This window comes from Coenobita brevimanus, chromosome 6 (genome assembly GCF_032717465.1).
Source record: "Coenobita brevimanus isolate Jiangsu-jjx chromosome 6, ASM3271746v2, whole genome shotgun sequence".
Lineage (NCBI taxonomy): Eukaryota > Metazoa > Arthropoda > Malacostraca > Decapoda > Coenobitidae > Coenobita > Coenobita brevimanus.
The window spans coordinates 26,419,332-26,427,597 of NC_136959.1; positions in this window are offsets into that span (position 1 = coordinate 26,419,332).

The following is an 8,266-nucleotide window of genomic DNA, read 5'->3' on the forward strand; positions in this document are numbered from 1 at the left end:
AAGTGGATAGGGTTAGATGTACAGCTTAGGTCATTGATAAATCAAAGGAAGAGAGTTGGTGATAGGACAGAACCCTGAGGAACACCACTGTTGATAGATCTAGAAGAAGAACGATGGCCGTCTACAACAGCGGCTATAGAACGACCAGAAAGGAAGCTAGAGATGAAGGCACAGACAGAAGGATAGAAACCGTAAGTGGGCAGTTTGGAAATTAAAGATTTATGCCAGACTCGATCGAAAGCCTTTGAGATGTCAAGTGCAATAGCAAAGCTTTCGCCAATGTCCCGAAAGGAGGCGGACCAGGAGTCTGAAAGGTAGGTGAGAAGATCGCCAGTGGAGCGTCCCTGACGGAACCAATACTGACGATCAGAAAGAATATTGTGACAGTCCTAGCATAAAACAATGAAGACGGCTGGTATCAATGTTCAGTGATGGTGTGTGGTGTTTGCTGATACTAAGGTGCAATACTGGACACACACACACACACACACACACACACACACACACACACACACACACACACACACACACACACACACACCAGTCTGCAAATATTAAGCGTACTGAATATAATAAGCATTGCATTCTCTTGTATCTAATACCGGTACCTCTCCCTCTTCTCTGCTCTGGAAAAATCAAACAACATTTTTTTCCCTTCCTGCCTCAAACAGCCCAAACATAACCGAAAGCAGCGGGGCACGTTCTAAAAAATACAGTTCCATCATTTTTAGTCCAATTATCCTTATGAAATAAAGAATTTTCGCGGGTGAAAAATATTTATTTAGATGCGGGATTTGGCCCATTGATGTTGTTGTTTCACTGTTAGGTAGACCACAAGCGGACCATCCTGGATGGGGAATGCTTTTATGTGAGTTTCCTAACTATCAAGATTTAAGTAGCTTCACACACACACACACACACACACACACACACACACACACACACACAAACAAACAATATTTTATAGTTAGTTCTGCCTTTGCTTACCCTCTGTCTGTCTGTCTGTCTCTTACCTACCTACCTACCTGTCTTTTTTCTTTTTTTTTCAATTTTATGTCCAAGTCTCTCACTTCTTACTTCCACTCTTCTCACACTGTTCAGCATCGTCTTATCTCAGATCTTTTCGTCGCTTCTCCCCTTCTCCTTCCGGGTCTTCAGTTATTCCCTTAATTTTCACTTCTCCTTCCTCTGGTATCTCCCTCCCCCCCCCCACACCTCTCCTTGTCTCCCCTCCATTGACATTTCCCTTGTCTCTCCACCTCACCTGACTAACTTATTCCGGGTTTTACAGCTTCCTTATCCCTTGGTTTTCATTTTCTTTAAAACGATTACTTGTTTCATAAATATTTGAGGTCATCTTCCATATATTCTCTCTCTCTCTCTCTCTCTCTCTCTCTCTCTCTCTCTCTCTCTCTTACTTCCCATCAATTCAATAACAATTCAGTAAGACAAGAAAATTTGTAAATGCATCTATTCAGTACAGCATGACAAATTCTGGCTAAGTTCAAAAGTGCATTATTAAATCAAAAACAGAAAAGGCATTTCTGTCTCTTACTGTAGCTGTCAAGGCAGTGTGAAAATCCAGAGACCTGTATATTAACTATAAATCCATAGGAAATACAGCTGCTTTCCTGCTGTACACAAGGCCAGGCAGACTTGGTATAGTAAAGATATTGCGATCCATTATCAAATCTACTTATGTGTATATTACTGCTTCGTATCTGCCTATTTTATCACACTGCTGCTGAATGGCGAATCCTGAAAGTTACACTGAACTCTTTCGACAAAATGATATGTTACTGCGATTTGAATGAAATGCCATACCGGTACTTTAAGTCACCAAGTCCACCATCCTTCTCCTGCTTCTTATCCTTATTACTCTTCATCGTCCATAGTTTGTATTCCATTTTGTATGTAGTTTGACTCACATTTCCCAGTCCATTTCACCGATATGTTCATCCTTACGCACTGTTCTTATTCTGTTTTCTACTGTGATATCTGCTTCTTTTAGTGTATAGTTATCATTTTCATACGGAATGCGCATGTCATTCACACTTCACATCTCTCCACATCTCAAAATGCAGACTATATTACATGTTCCTGTCCCATCCATACCCGTGTCGTCACAGATGCATCCATACATTTATACCAAATACCGCATTTACTTCCTTACTAAAACTACACATCACTCACGACATTCCTATACAGATTCATCCGTAACATTTTCAACATAATTATTTTCACCTCTCATCATATACAGTACACTTCCATTCTTCGTAATTTAGTGAATACGAGTATATCGCCTAGATCATATCCACACACAATATAGAACTGTTTATATCTGCTCTTGTACCCTTATCACATTCCACATACCGAGCATCTTTACACACACACACACACACACACACACACACACACACACACACACACACACACACACACACACACACACACACACACACACACACACACACACACACACACACACACACACTCACTCACTCACTTACTCACTCACACATACACACGCACACGCAAACACACACAAACAGGGAACTTATAACGAACCTTGACATCCCAGGTAACTTCTGTGGTCCCTCGACAAGTGGGCTGGTGGGGTGTGTTGAGGGCCGATCTGGGTACAAGCGATACAGACGACCACTTGAGTCTCCTTATGTCTTTATGGGATCCCTGCGTCTCTACGGAGGTCCTAAGTGACGCAAGAAATTATTGAATACATTTTACTCTTCTCTACATTAATTCTGATCGAAATGTACTGGTATGCTTAAAGAATGACATTACAGCCAAAAAAGCAAAATGGCATTGTAGCCAAAACAGATATTGAAGGCTTACTTGGACTTCACTAATCGATTCCTGTTATTTCTTTTCGCAAAGCAGGTGTCCTAGTAATAAGATCATTATTTTACATAGTTTCATTTATAGTACCACTTTTTATGATATGGGGTTTTCTATTTTTTTTCTGTAATAAAATCTGCATAATATGTTTTCTGTGCAGGATCTTGGACCTTCTTTTCTGCTACACATAATCCTGGCGTAATAATTATTCATTTTTTTTTTTTTTTTTGTATTAGTAAGATGCGAATGAATGTGTTTGAATGGATGAGTAAATGGAGAGTGAGTCGTCCTGTCTCGGCTACCTCCCTTTCCTTGGGGGAAGCAGCCTAGGTATATAGATAGATAGATAGTAATTTACCAAGAGCTTACTTTTTCGTTGCAGTATTGTAATTGCAATAATTATTCGTCAGTATTAATGTTACTGAAATGCTTGCATGAGTATCATCACTGAATGTGGTGTGGTGTGATATGGTGCCATGCAGTGAAGTGCAATCGTGTGCTGTGATGTATTGTGATGCCATGTGGTGCAGTGGTACTGGGTGGTGTGGCCGTTGTAATATTGCCAGTGCCCAACACCAGCAACATAAATGTATTATAGCAACACTATTTCCCGATTTACCGAACATATAGTGCAATGCCTATGTGCAAAACAGATATTCATTGCAAACCGGAAATCTGACCATCCTGATTACCGTCATTATTATCAAGTTCCAGTTTCATCGCAAAAGGGCTTCCCCATAACTGCCATGAGTTACGGTTCTGTCTTTAGCATCAGTAAAATTCAGCATTATATTTCTTTGAACCCCCTATGACTACAGAGTTAGAGCCAAATCAACTCTTTAAGACATTTCAAATAACTGTCAAATACACCACTAACGTACGTCAAAAACCTACTCGTAAAAGTGTACTTGCAGAGGAATCTTCAAACATGCAAATGCTTGAAAAATGTTAGAGATTACCAATGCAGACATACCATTTTATTTTTGCCACAGATTTTCAAATGAGACAAAACATTTTTTATTCCTGGCTTATTTAACATGGCTCTGCAATGTAGAGCTTTGTGGTTATGTGGATATACACAAAGTCTCCTTGATATTTTGCAGACATCAAACTTGCCTAATATTTTGAGTACACTTGTGCATTTACTACATCTGTTTTGCCTCGAAAACATGAATTTGGGGAGATGAATTTAATGATTTTTTTTTCTTTTTTAACGTCAGTAATTCCGTCTGACTATTTTTCATAGGAGAAACACCGGTATAGTTTGATACTCTCATCTGCTAAACATATGTCTTACTGATGAAGAAATGTCATGATAGAGTACAGCAGAATTAACTTTGTATTGCCATTTATGAAATAATTTAAAGGAACAGATGGAGAATATGCGATTTAGTGAGGAATGTGGTGAGAAGCGAATTATCGGTAAAAAGTAGGTAAATATTTTGAAACAGTTTTTCCTTATAAACGAAATGAAAGGTGAGGTATTGATAACCGTGTATGCATTGCATGGCTGGAAGACGAGGAACGCCAAGGTCGAAGTAGACGGCCATCTGACATGCTTTAATGGAAGAAAATTTACGAATGGACTATTATTGCGTCGGAATAAAAATTACTGGATTCCCATTGTCGAAGCTACCTTTCTCAGGACGCTGTGTTTTTTTGCCTTGTGAACGTCTTACCTATATACTTTCTTAATATCCTGTCTGTTCTGTCTATTCTGCTACGGCTTTGTACATGTAAACGGAAACTGGAATAAGTATTAGATATTGTGCTTTTCCTTGGTACTTCTATAAGGAAGTGGCAATGTTTAAAATAAGTTACTGTTTTATTTCACCTTTGGCTGTAAACACCTTAAATCCGATGGCGTATTTTTTTTATTTCCATTTATTTATTATTTATTACCTCCGAAACCGGAGCTCGATGGAGTTATATAATAATCCACCCCTGTTTGTCTCTTTGTTTGTGTATTTGTAAACGAGATATCTCAAAAAGTATTTGATTGATTTCAATTAATTTCTGTAGATAAGTGAGTCATGGACCAAGGAAGAGATGATTAAATTTTGGTGGTGATTTGAGGTGTCTGGTGTCTGGCGTTGTCGAAGGTGTGTGCTCTCTGAGCACATACCCACCACCTCCATGCACACCTAACCAAGCGCATGAGGCCCCTCCCACCAAATCTTTTCTTTTAAAGGTGGGTATAAGAAGAACGCATTGAGGTCACATAACCTGGGCCCTTCAGGTTTCTTGAATAGGTCGCATTGAAATCTGTGGAAAAATTATTATTTTTCTTTTACTTCTTCATTACATAAAAAAAGGTACTGTATTTAGGACATAGCATTCTACCTATCAAAAGGCACCAGTTTACTATATAACACATAACTGTGAAATTTCATTACTCTGGTGGATACAATCTGAGTTCCGTCCCAGAAACAAAATCTCTACACTCGTCCAGTCGCCCTGCCGCCCAAGTTTACGGACGAACACTTAATGATCCCAGTGATACCAACACCCTCCTCTGACTTATGTCAGGTGGAAGGTAAAAAACAAACAAACAAGGAGTACTCAGGGTGCAACACCCGTGACCATCAGCTGATCTATGAGCTGAACTCTGCTTGTGACCTTAACTTTCGACAAGTTATTCTCAATATTGAATTACTTCATTCTTGCCTAATTGTTTTAGTTTACTTTTTAAATTGACCTTGAACTTTGCTGTATCCTTGTGGCCTTGACTTCTGACTGGCTGTTCTCAAAATCGAATTCATCTGTGCTTGCTTTAACCCAAAAATCTTACATGAAGTCCAGTCTACATCGGATAAAACCTGATAAGATGATCTAGCAGTGGGAATTTTACCTTTGACGTATCTCACCACACTCTTGGATGATCCTCAACTCATTCACCATGTCTGACCCAAATCGGATAAAAACTGCTTGTTATTTCATTCACCCAAAGGCACCTGCGTTGAACTTAGACCTTGCCTTGAAACACTCACCTTTAACTGATTGGCCTAAAAACTGAATCCCCCTGTTCTTCTCTGCTCCACAACCCTTCCACAAAGTTTGGTGGAAATCGATAAAAGCTGTTACTGACCTTTGACCTGTTATTCTAAAAAACAATACGTCTACACTTTGTCTGACCCTCAGTTCTTCCACAAAGTTAAATAAGATGGAAACTGTTATTTTGTAAGCAAAAATTCGTACAGGTAGAATTTGACTTTGTTTTGTGACCTTGACCTTTGGTTGGTTTTTCTCAAAATTAAATCACCCCGTTCTTACATTACCTTCGATCGTTTCCTCAAGTTTGTTCGAAAGAGAATAAAAACTGCTTATGCTGATTTTGGTTGGTCACCGTTTGACCTAATCCTGTGAACTTGACCTTTAATTGAATGTAAAAAAAAAAAAAGAAAAAAGAAAAAAAAAACAGTTAGCTTCTGTGGTCTACGTCTCAACCTTTCCACTAAGTGTAATTAAATTCAGACAAATATTTATTTTAACACACACACACACACACACACACACACACACACACACACACACACACACACACACACACACACAAGCCGCTAAAAACATACCTGTTCTTGTTCCGCAAGTGTAACAATACGCCACCGGGTTAAAGGATTTTTAAAATCTTTACGAATTTTTACACGCAATATTCCAGTTCTATTTCCCCTGCGCTTTTTAAAGAATGATTTTTACATTAACTCTGTGTGTTCTTTTCGAATATTGCCTTGTCACTATTACACCGAAGTCTGGCCCACTTCAAACCTGGGATAAGACTTGCAAATAACTGTGCATAATATACCGTTGCTTCAAACATTTTTTTTTTTTTTTAAGGAATTAACCTTCCTTTTTCACTTTTAGTTTTCAGTTACTAGAAAACTTTAAAATGCAGAATTTTGCCCTATTTTTGTTCCGTCTGAAGAATGCTGGGATATCATTTCAGACCAGCCAGTATTTACCCTTCCCTTCCTGTGCAATCCTTTTTATTGGTCTCTCTCTCTCTCTCTCTCTCTCTCTCTCTCTCTCTCTCTCTCTCTCTCTCTCTCTCTCTCTCTCTCTCTCTGCCCTCCTACCTACTTACCAACCTCTCAGCCTACCCAGCTACCTCTCTTCCTGTTTGCTACTTACCCACCTGTCTCCTTACCTGCCTACCTACCTTCCTACGTACTTCCCTCCCTGTCTGCCTACCTTCCTACCTACTACCATCCTACCTACTTGCCTAACCTCCTTCCCGGACCTCTCTTCCTACCTTCCTGCTTTCCCCCCTGTTCTCTACCTACTTACCTACTTGCTTGCCTGCCTACCTACATACCTACCTATTTACTACTAACCTTACACGTACCTACTTACCTACCTACATACCTACATAATCTACCAACCTATTGTACTTAGTTTCCTTTCTTTCCAATTCCTACCTTACCTATTTACTCTCGTACCTACCTACCTACATACTTACCTATCTCCTTACTATCTTCCTACTTGCTACCTACCTTCGTGCCTCTTTCTCTGCCTACCTCTCTACCGACCTCCTGCCCACCTAACTACCTACTTTGAGCCTCCCTACCTTCCTTTCTGCTTAACTTCACCACTTAGCAAGGCTGCGACACAACGCGATTGTGATTTCTGTGATATTTACAAATTTCCAGTGGGTTGTATCAAAACTAACGAGGGGTACCATCACTAAATTATGAACGCATTTTCCAGTGATACTAAGGTTTTGCCTATAGTCCTTTAAATAAACGCTTTTCCTCCATGACATTTACCTTCAACTGGTAACTGTGACCTTAGACTTGACCCATGTCTGTCGTTCTCTAAGACAAGGGCACACTGTCAGTTAGTGTTCCTTTGACCCCTAACTGTTTAACAAAAAAAAAAAAAGTTCATTGTACCCTGAATTACACAAACAAATGAACGATCGAACCCACTGACGTATGAACAGTCGCCTTCATTTATAACTACTACGGAGATTGATGTGTCGAAAGTCGATATGGCATAAACACACAGTGTTTATGTTACAGTTCAGCTGAGTTGGATCAAACGTAACAACTCTTCCACCTGAATGTAGCGTTACAAGCTCTCTATTTTGCCAGGCTAATATACTCCATCACATCAACCCCTGTAGTACTTGTAAGTGAAGACAACCGAGCATACGAGTAAAAAAAAGAAAAAAAAAAGATTCTGGGCCAAACACGAATTTCTCTAATACGTTTTGGGATTTTTTTTTTCTTTACCTTTTTGCTTGTTATCCTTTTGAGAAATGTTTCATATAAGGAGCGCGTTGCTATGCTATGCTACCAAAGACGGAACTGCTAATGAATTTTGTGTGTGCAGCAGTTTTTTTCTTTTTCTTTCTGCGATCACCGTAAGTTTTGCAATCACTTTTCGACTTTGAAACCCATTCATCTTGAAG